At 48.9% G+C, this 15,047-nt stretch overlaps 1 protein-coding gene across 2 annotated transcripts in view; it reads right to left on the minus strand.

Annotated features, from left to right (window-relative positions):
• Positions 1 to 13,783, minus strand: part of blacat1 (BLACAT1 overlapping LEMD1 locus) — a 22,578-nt gene extending 8,795 nt beyond the window's left edge. The window contains exons 1-2 of one of the 2 annotated variants that reach the window (XM_086200555.1): positions 13,218 to 13,783; positions 10,746 to 10,869 (exon numbers count right to left, since the gene is read on the minus strand). The gene's annotated coding sequence lies outside the window, so the exon portion shown is untranslated. Of the gene's footprint in view, positions 1 to 3,170; positions 3,220 to 10,745; positions 10,870 to 13,217 lie in introns of those variants that run through there. The other variant, XM_086200556.1, reaches the window with a different exon arrangement.
• Between the last annotated feature and the right edge of the window lie 1,264 nt (positions 13,784 to 15,047).

Here is a 15,047-nt window from a genome sequence, read left to right on the forward strand (position 1 = left end):
CGAGCGCCGCCACTCAACAAGGACAAAAACCTCAATAATCATACTCACATTTTTCTAAACGTTCATATTTGCACATCGTTACACTCTCTCTCTCTCTCTCTCACACACACACACACACACACACACACACACACACACACACACACACGCGTGCGCACACACACAGCCACAAGCAGTCTTAAGGCTCACTAAACTCCCAACGTTAACAATTTTTGCTAGCGTGCTAGCAGCCAATCCCAAACGACCGTTGAGATTAGAAGACGCAAGGTGAAACTGAGAGCTTCATTAAATAGCAGCCTGAGTCAGCAGCAGCAGCAGCAGGCCTGGCTGGGGAGTGTGTGTGTGTGTGTGCGTGTGTGTGAGTGTGTGTGTGTGTGTGTGTGTGTGTGTGGTGACAGGCCCAGCCCAAACAGAAGGTGTCTGCAATCGTGTGCATGTTGCTGTAGGGACTGATGTATGCTTCAATCCGTCTCATATGGGGGCAATTAGCTAGGCTGGGCTGTGGGCAGCCTGCGAGCGGTGGCTAAACGCCGCGGGCCATGCAGATTATACAGGAGCGTTTTGTGTGTGTGTGTGTGCACATACTGTTTGTGCTCCTCTTTTATCCCTCTTGTGTCATTCCACATATCCATCTAATCCTCGTCTGCAGACTTCCCGCTCTGTACCCAATGGCTTTAGACCCTATGTGACATGCCAGACAGAATCACATAGGAATAGAAAGCCATAAAACACAGCAGCGAGCCGGTGGCGCCGGTAGCGAGAGTAAACTTTTCTCTGTGCACCATCATTCCGGCACATCGTGAGTGTGTAGCTCTCCCACTTCATGGCTTTTAACAGCTTCAGCTTGTCTGACAGCTTACAAGGCCCTGCAGAGGATTTACAACAGCACCGAGACACCTCGCTCTGCTGGGTAGCCTCCTCGTCTCCAGTGTACCCCCCACCAACCCACCCACAGCCCCCCCAGTCCCAATCCACATTAGAGTCAATGTCTTGTTTTGGTGTGTAATTACTAAGGGTTGTTCACAGGCGGCGTGGAGATGAGGCAGATGAAAACACAGCCTGCAGACCCTCTGAATTATTAATTGGCTGAAAATGGATGAGTCAACATTAACAGAGAGAGGAGAGGGAGGCAGAGCGGCCCACGTGCATCCACAAATACACACAAATGAGCAGCCACGGGCCAGAGCCTGGCGTGTAGCGCGCCATGCATGAACCGACCACGTGGGAGCCACACCAGGCTTCCACACGCTTGATGATATACGCAAAACTGCATTCCAGCTATGTAACAAAGTCGCCCTGCTAATCATTAGCGTGGAGGTTCAGGACGCACTTCCTGTGTATTATATAAGTCTAAGATGACTTACAGGCCTCAGAGGCCACGATCAAATATGAAGCAGCAAAATGGCGTGCTACCAGCTTCAGAACACGCCTACAACGGATGAGTCTGATAAAAATTAGGCGACGGTAATAAAACTCAAATATGAAACCTGCATAGGTTCAGCAGATCAGCCAAACTGAGCCCCATGATGTGCTGTTACAGTGATTTCTGCCTTCGGAGAATTCGATGCCCTCAGGATCAACGTTCCAGCCTTCGGCCATCTTTAATTCTAAGAGCATTTCTAATCTGATTTCTGGATTAGTGTGTCAGTGTGGACGCTCCAATCAAACTTCACGGTGTCTTTACCGCTGCTCGTTGTCCGTTGCTACGGTGATATTGCTGTTGGTGACACAACAAATCTGATCTCATCATTTTCAAACAACAGTGTGGACAAAACTGTCAGATTTGAGAAACAAACTGCCTGCAGTCTGATAAAATGACCAGAGAGACAGGACACACTCAAACTTGTCCTCCCTAGTCTTTCCCGGCTCCACGTACGTAGGTGGCTGCTCGCAGGCTCCTCGCCGGATCACCTGACAGCTCCTAAAGGTCAGTGACGCTGAAACTGATGCAGAAGTTGTCAAATTCGGTGACTGCAGAAAGGATTCAGACGTGTGTCCCAGCTGTCTGTGCATATGCACATACACGTCTACGCTGTCCCGTTCCACTTGATATGAAACACCATGAGAGCCAACTTGACGACTGTTGTGGCTCCGACTCATCGTCACATGATTGACGCTGGTTACTGTCTCTACGCCTGGAGAAGTCCCTACCAGGGGCCTGACTTTTGAGACCAGATTTAATCCAAGTGTCAACGTTGATGTGGCAAACAACCTTCAAGAATGCATTCCTCAATTAACACACACACACACACACACACACACACACACACACACACACACACACACACACACACACACACACACACCTGCCAGATTGCTTATTTATCCATGCATTCCACTTTGAGGATCAGCCGCCACGAGCTCTTCGCTACATGTGGATGTCACCTGACTTCTCACTTCATTCTGCTCATGATCCGGTCACAAGTGGGCCTTCAGAGAGCTTCAAGTAACATGAACGTCATCCTTCCTTGTTTTAATCTGTTGTTTTCTACCTCATTGCTCTCTCTATTTCCTTGTGAGTGTGTGTGTGTGTGCGCGCGCGCGCGTGTGTGTGTGTGTGTGTGTGTAAGCTGATTTCTGTCTTATCGAGGGCCTCTATGGAAACAGACAATGTGCTTTATTTGTTATCTTCTTGTTTGGACGAGGAGATAAGGCGATGTGTTGGCAAACATATGGGCATGCACGTATATGTTTGTGCATGTGTGTGTGTATGTGTGTGTGTGTGTGTGTGTGTGTATGTGTGTGTATGCAGAGCAATAGATAAGCTGTGCCTTTGAGCTTGAGTGACAGAATCCTAATGCTGATCCCGATGGTCAACAGCCCAGAGATGTTCCAAAGAAAGCTTATTAGACCTTTACCCATTATTTATACTGCGCCTGCTTTGGGACGCACGCACACACACACAGACGCACGCACACACACACACGCACACACACACACACTTTAGTTGGAGCTGACATGTGACTGATTCCTCTTGTGGAACATAAGCAGCCTACCATCCACAGCACTTCCCATTAAAGAAGCAGCAACAGGCCCTCGCTGGTGGTGGAACCGGCTGCTCTAAGCCCTCCTGAATTCTGTGCCGCGAGAGGAACGGGTTCACATCCCAACTGCATTACAAATTTCACACATCCCTAAACTGCAAAGAACAGGCCATAAAATGTACTCACATCTGGCGCCGCAGCAATCCTGCAGTTTTCAGAGTGACTGATGTTTCTGCTCTCATGATTTGACCTGCTATGAACCGTCTCAGCCGTCTTCTCGCCAAAGCGGTTCGGCCGCCATCTCACATCACATTAAAACCATCCTGGATTCCCGTGCTTGTTTCTGGTACCTGCACAAAGCTTTCACCTGTAGAATCCCTATCTCCCCCCACTCCCCCTTTCAGCTCTCCTCACCATCCCTCGTTCCACACAATGCACTCTCTGTCTCAGGTAAAACAAATACTCCCACCCACGACCCCCCCTGAGCCTAGATAACCGAGAGGACTGTTCGTGAAGCCAAGGGGAGGGAGACCTGCTGATAAATATGTAGCGCGATAAAGACGGAGATGGGGGAAGAGAGGAGTTTCCTGGAAGAAAAGTGGTGGTAAGGTAGCAGGAACAAAGACAGAATGTTGTCCTATTGGTCATAGGTATGTGTGTATGTGTGTGTGTATGTATGTGTGTGTGTGTGTGTGTGTGTGTGTGTGTGTGTGTGTGTGTGTGTGTGTGTGTTCAGGTATACTGTGGTGCATTGGAGTCTCAGTCTATCTTCATGGTGAACTGTCTCCCAGGCCCAGTGAACAAAGAGCCTATTGACTCTAACACACAGAAGCATTCTCTCTGCTCCACAGGCCAGTGCTTTGTGCTCCTGCGACACACACACACACACACACACACACACACACACACACACACACACACACACACTCACCTGTGCCTACATAGATCCACCTACCTCAGCTCCATGTACCCAACATCCAAATGTCAAAAGATGCAGATTTTAAGTCATTTTACGTGAAATTTTAGGTCTCCTTTTGATCTCAAGCCCAGGACCAGAGTGGCCGATCAAAATGACATCATCTCCCGTCATTTGATTGATTAAACCAGTAAACATCAGCATCGATGCGGAGAAGGCATCACAAAAACCGTGACCACGTCACTTTTTCCTTTCTTTCTGTGAGCCCGGCACATTGGTTAGAGGTGGGCGGGGTTGAGTTAAGTCCCTCTCTTCAAGCACCGCCCACTGCTGCAGGTTCACTTGCACCACTGAACAATCAGGAGTCCTGAGACGAGCTGCCAGCTGCTGGGCCTCTTTGATGTTTCCTCCTCTGATGACTGCGATCAAGACAGAGCTGCAGCGACGGTCAAGCCAGCATAGCTCTCCCTTGTTAGTATTATTGCTAAGCTAGTAAACGAACCTCTAACGTCTGAGTGACTTGAAAACACTTTTCTGCCTTTGAAGTCATCACAAAAAGGAGTGTTGAGCTCACAGAGCTGTTTTTTTCCCTCCTGCGTCACTTCTCTGTGACCCCAGAGCCAGACAGAAAGAGCCAGCCACGTATATTTAGCTGGACGCTAATGGAGACTGACGGCTAACAACGGCTGCGTAGCCCAAAAACATCAATTTACAAACAGTCAAAGTCATCACCCGGTGTAATCCACCTCTTCTTAATCCGGCCGTGTGCTCGTTAATCCCCACTCACTTTGATTTGAGAAGAAAACAAACTGTATCAACTCCTGCTCACCGAACGTGACCAGTTGGCACATTCAGCTGAATCAACTCACTGGTTTACACCGGTGGAGGGAGAAGTACACCCTTCCTTTACTTTGTGTAGAAATAACCGCAGAAAATAACACAAGTTTCTAGTCCAAATTTTGCCCAAGAAAAAGGAGAAGAATTTCATATTGAGTTTACTCACACATCCAAACTTCACATTCAAGATGGAGTGTGTTGAGTCCTTGAAGCATCGACCTTGAAAGGTCACGTTAAAGGTCAAAGTCTTTCAGATGGTTATGTTATCTGTATCTTCCAAGTAACTGGCAGTTGATGGGCTCAGGTGAAGGTGAAGGAGTCAAAAGCACAATGTCTCCTTTGAAATTTAGTGGAATAAAAGTACAAAGTACCTTAAAATCAAAGTAGTCAAGTAAAGTAGAGATATACTTGAGTGAAAACACTGTGTGTGTTCACAGTGGCGCCGAGCTCGGAGTAAAAAGCTGTTTTTTGTCAGTTTTGCTGTTGTTAGCTGTCAGCCTCCGTTAGCTTCGTGCTACATACACGTGGCTGGCTCTTCCTACGTCCCGGAAACACAAAGAAGTAACAAAGGAGGGAAAAATGTCTTTGTGAGCTCAAGACTCCTATTTGTGAGTGCTTTAAAGGCAGAGTACACTTGTTGGGTGAAGTGCTGCTTTCATTAATTTCAACCAGGGTTAATTCTGTCTGTCTGCCTGCCTCTTTGTTCTCAGTGAAAACACCTTTACAGTCTCGTTGCTAAGAGAAGGTTCCTCCACGTCTCTCAACATATCTATGGACGCTCAGTAATTAAATCCAATCCATACATCGAAGAGGAAGAGAGAGAGTGGGAAAGAAAGGAGGGAGAGAGGGAGAGAGCAAGAGAAAGGGCACCCTGCCCTAGATATTCGCCTGTAAGCTGCTCACAATGCAGACATGGCAACCGGCCGGGCGAAGCGAGCGAGAGATGAGAGGAGAGAGATGGGCAGAGAGGAGGGAAAAAAAAGAACGAGGGACAGAAAGTCAGGCCAGAGAAAGGATTAGTGATCAAAGAAAGCAAGCGGCCATCCTGAAAACAGCCTACACATCACCATTCATAGAGAGAGGCAGAGAACCGCAGAGATTAGAGGCTTTCTTTCTTGTTTTTGTCTTTCTTTTTTCGGGGGGGGGGGGTGTTAATCATTACCTTTCAGCTCCCAGTACCACCTTGGCTGTGGGAACGAGCACTTGCATGAATCCATGTGCATTAAACCAAGTGTAAATGTTAATAGGGCAAACACACACCCACACACCCACACACACCCACACACACACACACTGATTGATTACACTGCTGTAATGAGAATATATGCCAACTTCCTCTCTAATTGGTTTCATAGCCTTTTCTCCGGGGAAGTGCCGTGGGGAGCTGAAATAAAAAAACATAATGTGACAACTACCTTTCCCTCCTGCAAAAAGATTCCAGGCTGGAAACAAGACTCGTGAGTTCCTCTTAATTCCTCCTCAACCTCTGTCTCCTTCCCTGAGACGAGTCACCGATGAAGAGATAAACAACAGGACGGATGATACCAATTAGGCCGTCAAACGGCGGCAGAACTATCTTCAGCACTCCTCCGCTTCCCAGAGGAGCGCTGGCAGGGAGAAAAGAAAACTGAGGGGGGAAGGAAGGGAAGGGGAAGGGAAGGGGAAGCTCACGCGGCGTTGTGGAGGAGGAGAAAAACTTTGTGAGATCTCGCATCTAATCAGGAAACTCTCTTTCTCAATCTCCTGCAGTACACACACACAGACACACACACACACACAGACACACACCCCTGTCAGAGGCTTGACCTCCACTAGCTGATCTCGCTCCTTGGTATTCCATCGCCCTCCCACTGGCTGACCTGATTGGCTAATGACGGGTCATTTATCTTGATGCAACACCTGCAGTGTCTACAAGGCGCGCGTGTGTGTGTGTGTGTGTGTGTGTGTGTGTGTATTGCGGACTCACACATGCACACACACACACACACTGCTAAACTAGCTCAGTTGTACACACCAGCGTTGCCCTTGCTTGCAACAGCTTGGTTCACCTCTGGGGAACGATGGAGAAGACAGAGAAAGAAGAGGAGGGGATAGAGAGGAGGAGGAGGATAAAGAAGAGTAGAGACTGATGAAGGAGGAGAGAGGGAAAGAGGGACGACTGATTAGAGGAGTAAAAGTAGTCGGGAGAGAGGGGAGCAGGTGTAGGAGAGGGGAGAAGGACAGGAAAGAGCGACTGATGCATGTTTAATTCACTCGCTTCTCTTTTCACTGCAGTTGAAATGACTGTGTGTGTGTGTGTGTGTGTGTGTGTGTGTGTGTGTTACATCCAGTAATGATATCATCAAGCCCCAGTATGTGCTTCTTCTCCGCCGTCTCCTAACATAACACCCAGCATCAACAGGCTCATCACTGGTTCCAGACTCAGCACACTGGACATCCAGGTCCTTTTGTCAGTCCTCAGCCCTCCACCAGTGACCTGCTACACTCAAGATGGCAGTTGTTGTTGATCCTGTTTGGCTTCAGGAGGACAGCACCTCTGGGTCAGTCAGAGTTGGGGGGCTGTTGATCCTTGCAGCTGGGGGCCAGTTCACCACGAGTGTAGTGTGAGTGACGTCATGTGAATCCCAATCGTTCGTCTACCAAACTCTGGAAATGACCTGGACCTCCTGACCCCACATCGCTGTCCAAACTACAAACCAACGGCGCAGAAACAGCATGAGGACCCAACAGCATCCATCTGGGCTGTGCTCCATCTTGTTATCTAACTGCAAAAACTTTATTTTGTTGTGATTCACCAGCCTTGTTTCCTAAAAAGAGGAGAGTTTTAGGCTGAAGGAAGAAATGTGAATTACAGCTGTGTTCATCGAGGGGTGTGGCGCTAAAAAGCCAGGTTGTGTGATGCATATTTCAACCAGAAGATGGCGCTGTAGGCAATGTTACAGTGGCTGTGAAAAGCAGCGTAGAAGAAGACAAGTCAGCGCTGCAGCTGGTCCGGTCTTTGGGTCTACAGAGACTGTTCTTGAGGAACCAAGTTCGGTTGGACTGACGCTTCCTTGGGTCCAGCTGCTATCGAACATGTTGCTCCTCCTCTGGAGATGAAGACCAAGTTTGGGAAACAGCTGGTCGGCCACGTGATCTGGGGGTTTTCTACGCAAGAGTTCTCCGTGAATGATTTTTTCTCTTTACTCTTTTGTTGACAAAGCAAAGAAAACACCTCAAGCAGGCATGAAAAGTGTTTCACAAATCTAAGGAGGTTTATCTCAATAAAAGAGAGACTCTGGTGGCAGCTGTTCAATGATTCTCACTGAAGGGCGTAAGAGTGAGGATGTCTCAATTCAACTGAGTTCTGGTGAAGTTAAAGCACAAAACCACTTGCCTTAGGTCATGTGACTTTGGCGGCTGTACTTGGTCAGGACACCCTGTCCGGGTCAAAGGGCACTGAGGCGCTTTCAGTCCTTTCAAGTATGTTTTCAATGTAGATTTATAGTTTCCGATGGGCAGGAGTGGATTCGCTGCTGCAGCCTCCAATGGTCTCACCCAAGTTGACTGCTGTTAGTTTATGTATTGATTCAAAACCACGATGCTGCAGAAGCAACAACAAAAACCCAGCAAACGCTTTGATTCCTGGCCTTTGTGTCCTCCCAACACTGACCGCCCTCTGGCTTGTTCTCTGGTCTTGGTTGTGGTATCAACAGCGTGGTTCCGGAAGCCAGCGATCTCACACGCGACCCAAAATCCCAACAGCAACGTCTGCAGTTAGCGTAGCGCGCCGTTGCCATGGAGACGTGTACTGCCTCCCTGAACATCAGGTCAGCTGTGGGCTCGAGTCTACGGTCGTCTACATTTTCCTTGCTTTTTAACACTTGGCTCTCTGAATCAAATATTCATGGCTCACATCCAGAACTGGCGCTCACTGTGGAGACGGGTTGGATATCAGGGAACAGAACTGATGCGTACCAACCCATACCCGACCCGGCCAGGACGTGACGACGGCGGAGCTGCTTCTCAGCATGACGTCTGTCAGCTGAGTGACGCAACGCCAGCTGCTGCGTTTCTATGACTCAGTCATCGTCAATAATCAATCTTCTGATCTGCATGGATGTCAAACGGAGTGAATACCGGTGATGAATCCATGACACACAACGCAGGGCTCATTCGGTTCCCGTTTTGGATTCAGAGCCATCACTTTGCAATGGCAGCCAACCGTGGATCTCTGAATCACCATCAGACAGAAGCAGCACAACACGGCGGTGAGGATGGCGATGATCAGCTCGCCGACATGACACGTTTGAGGAACGAGTCTCATGTAAGTACGGGAGGAGATTTTGTGAGATGACTTCTGAGCTGGAGCCCCCCCCCCCCCCCCCCCACACACACACACACACCTGCGGGTCGGCTATGGTTTACGTGAGTAGAAGACGAGGCTCGTCCAACACACCTGAGTTCCCCTGGTGAGAGCACTCAACCAGAGGAGCCGGCTGCCCGACGCCGCGTCATGTGCTCTGCTCACCGAGCTCCTCCTCCTGACGGCGCCACAGGAAAGTTTCCACAGATTGCCGTCTTTTGTTATTCAGTGTCGACTCGTTGTACAAAATGACCAAAAAAAGGCAGGAACCATGGGAGGAAGAGGGCGGTTAGCGAGGAGAGGAAGAGCAGGTTCTCGATGTGATGTCCACGCTGAGCGCTGGTACAAAGCTTCATCTCCAACGCACACAACCCCCCCCCCCCCCCCCCCCCCCGGAGCGGCTGGAGGCAGCTGGCGGGCCGTGACCCGTCCTATCGCTGCTCTGCAGCCTGACAGCAGGCAGACAGGACAGCAGGTAGACAGGACAGCAGGTAGACAGGCTGCAGGAACTCATCAACTCCAGATCTATATCTGAACTCCAGTCTTGGAGGCTTAATCCGGAGCAGCCAAGAGCCGGAACACAAATCCATACGGCTTAAACTCAGCAGAAGTCAAGTCTCTGTGAAGCAAATCAGGCACTTTGACATCGCCTGTTTTTATTTTTATGATTTTGTGGGCAGTGCAAATCCGCCAAAACGCCTTGTTCTCAAAAGCTGCATTGTTTGAAAACTGAGACGCCCTTTTGTCCTCACGCCTCCCGTGTCCAGCACGGAGGCCGATGCGCGCGTGGGGTTCGGCACTTGCTCACTGATGCATTTTTAGTCCTCATAATTCATGTCATCATTAAACTTTTGGATTATTTTATGGACTGGAAGTGTTGGAGCTTCTGGCTGTAGAGGGAGGGAGGGGTGGTGAGGCTGGGCTCTGCGTCCTGATTTAGAATTAGATCTATTTCTGTTCACCCTCCAACCCCGCCGGGAAATATTTAAATCTGCCGTGGAATGTGTGTGTGAGTGTGAGAGAGAGAGAGATAGAGAGAGAGAGAAAGCACAGGAAATCGAGGGAGAGATCATTCGAACATATAAACTGTTGGCTGGTTATTTAAGAATTTACATTCCGTTCACCGCTTCAACAGAGGGGTTTACTACGAGGACGTGTGCCAAGCAAGTGACTGAAGAGGAGTCAGACAAAATGAGAGAAAAGGAAGAGAGGGAAGCAACAGAGGACAGAAAAGAGGAGAAGAAGCAAAGGATGGAGTGTTCACAGGCTCAGCGTGAACTAGCGGGGTGTAAGACTGGAGCTGTAATTCATAAGCAGGGCACGTACCGACCAAGCCAAGCTCACCCTCTGGCCACACACACACACACACACACACACACACACACACACGCACGCACGCACACACACACACACACACACACACACACACACACTCGTCTGGACAAACCTAAACCACAATTTTAGCTCCATATCAACTCCGACAACCTTCCAAATGTCACCGTCACCACCTTTGACCCCGTCAATGCGAGCAAGCGTACACACGCGTGCGCGCACACACACACACACCTTTCTCACCATCTGAAATAACATGACTCAAAAGAGCGCGAAAAACTAAATGACAAAGTAAAACATTTTTTGAGGGATAAATGGGCGATCAACTCACCTCTGAAAGCGACCGGCGCTCTACTGGGCGGCGGTGAGCGGCTGCACCCCGCGTCCTCACGCACGCACACGTAGGCGATGAGTGTGTGAGGACAATGAGACCGAACTGGAAGGAGGTAAAGCAGCTGGAGTCAGAGGAGGAGGAGAGAGGGAGGAGGAGGTGGAGGGGAGGTGGTTGGGCGGGAAGGTGAAAATGAGAGTGAGACAGAGTGAAACACCGAGGAAGAAAAAGAAGTGGCTGAAAAAAACAGTTAGGAAGGAGAAAAGAGTCCCAGTGCAGCGGCATCCCTTTTGTGTGTGTCTGGAGTGTGAAGTTGAATGTGTGTGTGAAGGCTTTCCCGTCCATCACTTGAGACTTAGCGCTCTGCTAGCGAGAGCGGCTTTACATGCCTGAGTGTGTGAGTGTGAGTGTGTGTGTGTCGTCCATTCAGCGGTCCTGCCTGTCGCTCTCTAGCATTACAACACATCTCATGTCTTCTTCTGAAACTCCTCCAGCCTCCTCTTTATCGTTCTGCCTCTCTCTCCTTCCCCCTTTCTCTCTCTCCCTCCCTCTCTCTCCCTCCCTCTCTACCCCCTCCCTCTCTCTCTCCAGGGAAATACCTCTGCCACTAATCTCTTCAAAGGTCTCTCAGCCACTCACTCTTTCTCAAGCAGCCAATTTTTTTTCCTTCTGCTTCTCATTCGTTTCTGCACTGTAAAAAAAAAAAACACATTATAAAAGCGTTTTTGTTTAAGAGTGAACTAAAAGTCAAGGGTTTTTTTTTATACAAAAACTGCTTTTCTGCCTCTGATTTCAGCCAATAAAAAAATATTGCTGGGTCACATTAGCTTGCGTAGTCATGCCTGATAAAAACTACAACCCCCAGTGGGTCGAGTCACAGGTCCTTCTGAAACTGAAATTTAAAGATGTAACTGGAACACTCAAAAATAACTTTTCCTTAGCAGTGTGTCTGGTTCACATCAGCATTATCTTGTGTAGTTTCTTGCACTAACACACACATCCAGGTGTGTGTGTGTGCGTAGTCGTGTGTGTGCGTAGTCGTGTGTGTGTGTGAGAAGGGCTGTGCAGCTTCAATCCTCCAGCTCAGCCACAGAGAAGCCAATCTCCACATCCAATTATTTGCTTCTCAAAGGCAGACAGATGGAGGGGTGTGTGTGTGTGTGTGTGTGTGTGTGTGTGTGTGTGTGTGTGTGTGTGTGTGTGTGTGTGTCGGGGGGGTACAGATATACAGAGTCAGAGAGAGAGAGTGAGAGAGAGGGGCTCTTTGAGGGTCTGCACAGGGGGGAATTAATTAGAATGAAAAAGAAATGGTGAGAAGAGAAAGTCTCTGCTCCGCTTGAGTCCAGAGAATACTTTCACAATTAGTCAAAGTCCCAAACAGAGCCTGTGGACACAACTCAGCAGAGAGGGAGAGAGATAGAGAGAGCTAGAGAGAGATGGAGAGCGCGAGAGAGAGATGGAGAGAGCTAGAGAGAGATGGAGAGAGCTAGAGAGAGATGGAGAGCACGAGAGAGAGATGGAGAGAGCTAGAGAGAGATGGAGAGAGCTAGAGAGAGATGGAGAGCACGAGAGAGAGCTAGAGAGAGATGGAGAGAGCTAGAGAGAGATGGAGAGAGCTAGAGAGAGAGCTAGAGAGAGATGGAGAGAGCTAGAGAGAGATGGAGAGAGCTAGAGAGAGATGGAGAGTGAGAGAGAGAGATGGAGAGAGTGAGAGAGAGATGGAGGGAGCTAGAGAGAGATGGAGAGAGCTAGAGAGATGGAGAAAGCTAGAGAGAGATGGAGAGCGCGAGAGAGAGCTAGAGAGAAATGGAGAGAGCTAGAGAGAGAGCTCGAGAGAGCTAGAGAGAGATGGAGAGAGCTAGAGAGATGGAAAGAGCTAGAGAGAGATGGAGAGAGCTAGAGAGAGATGGAAAGAGCTAGAGAGAAATGGAGAGAGAGATGGAGAGAGATGGAGAGAGAGATGAGAGAGCTAGAGAGAGATGGAAAGAGCTAGAGAGAAATGGAGAGAGAGATGGAGAGAGAGATGAGAGAGCTAGAGAGAGATGGAAAGAGCTAGAGAGAAATGGAGAGAGAGAGAGCTAGAGAGAGATGGAGAGAGCTAGAGAGAGATGGAAAGAGCTAGAGAGAGATGGAGAGAGCTAGAGAGAGATGGGAAGAGCTAGAGAGAGATGGAGAGAGCTAGAGAGAGATGGAAAGAGCTAGAGAGAGATGGAGAGAGCGAGAGAGAGATGGAGAGAGCTAGAGAGAGATGGAGAGAGCTAGAGAGAGATGGAAAGAGCTAGAGAGAGATGGAGAGAGCGAGAGAGAGATGGAGAGAGCTAGAGAGATGGAGGGGGAGATCAAAATGAAAAACGCCGAAAGAGACAGAAAAGCTGAAGTTGTTAGAAAAACGTGTTTTGTTCTTCCTCTGTTGTGTGTGTGTGTGTGTGTGTGTGTGTGTGTGTGTGTTGGTGTGTGTGTGTGTTGCCATACCCTCCGGAGGCAAGAGCGCTGGCCGTCCCGCCTTGTGAATCCTGTTCTTCTTCTATCAGTCCTCTTCTCCTGCCCTCCACCTTCTGGGGTATTCCATCAAAGAGGAGTCCGGCTCATGGCGGATGGAGGCATCGAGCTCTGAGCACACTCCGCCGTCTACTATCTGCTCCGACTGCCTTTCCCCGTCCCCTTTCTCCTCTCACTCCTGTCAGCTGGGGCATTTCTCGTTCTTCTTCTTCGTAAGCGGTGACACACGTGCAGAGGGGGAGGACGGGGAGGAAGGGTGGAGAGGTTGAGAGTGAGAACAGCAACAAAAAATGAGAAATTGAGGGAGGAGGAGAACAAGTGTAGGTAGATGGAACGGCAAGCAGGGAATGACGGGAGGAGGCAGGTGGAATAGAGAGTGACACATTGTGGAGGTGTGCGTCTGCGTGTGTGTGTGTGTGTCAGAGCATGGGGGCTGTCCTTCCAACCGACACACCGCCAACAAGGAAGAGGTGGAAGAGGAGGATGAATAGATGGATAGGTAGATAAGTGTACGGATAGATGGATTCAGCATGCCACCTCTTCTCCTCCTCACTCTCACACACGCGCGCGCGCACACACACACGCGCACTTAGTTCTTTATCATTCACTGGACTTTGCCACAACATCCGTGGCGAACCCAGAGACGGTGACGAGTCCTGAACTGAATCTTAATGGACAAGGGGGAGGGAGGAGGAAGAGGAGGGGGGTGTATCAAGCAAGCAGGTGTCCCCTCTCATGCTCTGTGTGTGTGTGTGTGTGTGTGTGTGTGTGTGTGTGTGTGTGTGTGTGTGTGTGTGTGTGTGTGTGTGTGTGTGTGTTTGGGATCAGTCTGTGTGTGTGCGGACACACGTTATACCGTGTCTTGTGTTAATGTTGCAGAGAAAAATAGGCACTTGTCCATCTGTGTCTGCATGCTCGTCTGTTTGAGGAATCAAAGTTCCCTCAGCCACAACTTTGAGTCATCATCATGGCCCCCCCCAAAAAAGAACCCGACAAAAGGGTCCGGAACAGAAGATGTGTGGGACACGTTCCACACTTCTCTAATCTGTTTCTTGTGACTCAGATTACAGTCAGAAGTCCCGCCTATGGAAGCAAAATGTGCAAATGGACTTGAAAACGCCTCCCGTTGGCGGGGGGTTTTCTGTTTTAGCAAATATGGAATCAAAAGTTCCGCGTTTGAAAAGCTGCCTGAGTCACGGCTCATGACACGATTTTTCAATTGATACCACATTTTACAATGTAAATGACCTTTTAGCGTATTTGAAAGAAAATTTCTGAAAGATATTGCTTTTATCCGTTACGTTAAGTGTTTATGCGTGCGTGAGCACACTGGGATTGAATTCAGCTTCTTCACACGCGTTTCACTTTTTCACACATTCCGATTTTTTTTTTCAGATGTAAATTAAATAATTCCAATAACCTCTGTTTCCGAACGTGAACATGAGATTTAGAGAAATAAATCATGACGTCTCATGAGGCTTTCTTTTTTTTGTGAATGTGATTTTTCACATTTTCCCAGGGTTTCGCTACTTTTTAACCCTTCGGTGCACGTGAATGAGTGAGCTTTCATTTGAGAGGGAAGTTTCCGCCTGTAAACCTGGAACATGAAACCACGAGACGTTTGCTTTTGCTCGGGTCGAGTCCTCGTGTGAGGGTCGCATCTGATGAACTCTAATTTTGTACTTCGTGACTGTAGAATTTAGTAATATGTGAATAAACATTCTGCTTGAGATGCTGGTCTTGTGGTGGACCATGTGTTCCTGATGACATCATCAGACTGTGACCTTCAGCCCTCACCGGATT

The sequence above is a fragment of the Aulostomus chinensis genome, chromosome 3, assembly GCF_037954235.1.
Source record: "Aulostomus chinensis isolate RoL2024-O1b breed Wild chromosome 3, RoL_Achi_v1.0, whole genome shotgun sequence".
NCBI classification, from domain to species: Eukaryota; Metazoa; Chordata; class Actinopteri; order Syngnathiformes; family Aulostomidae; genus Aulostomus; species Aulostomus chinensis.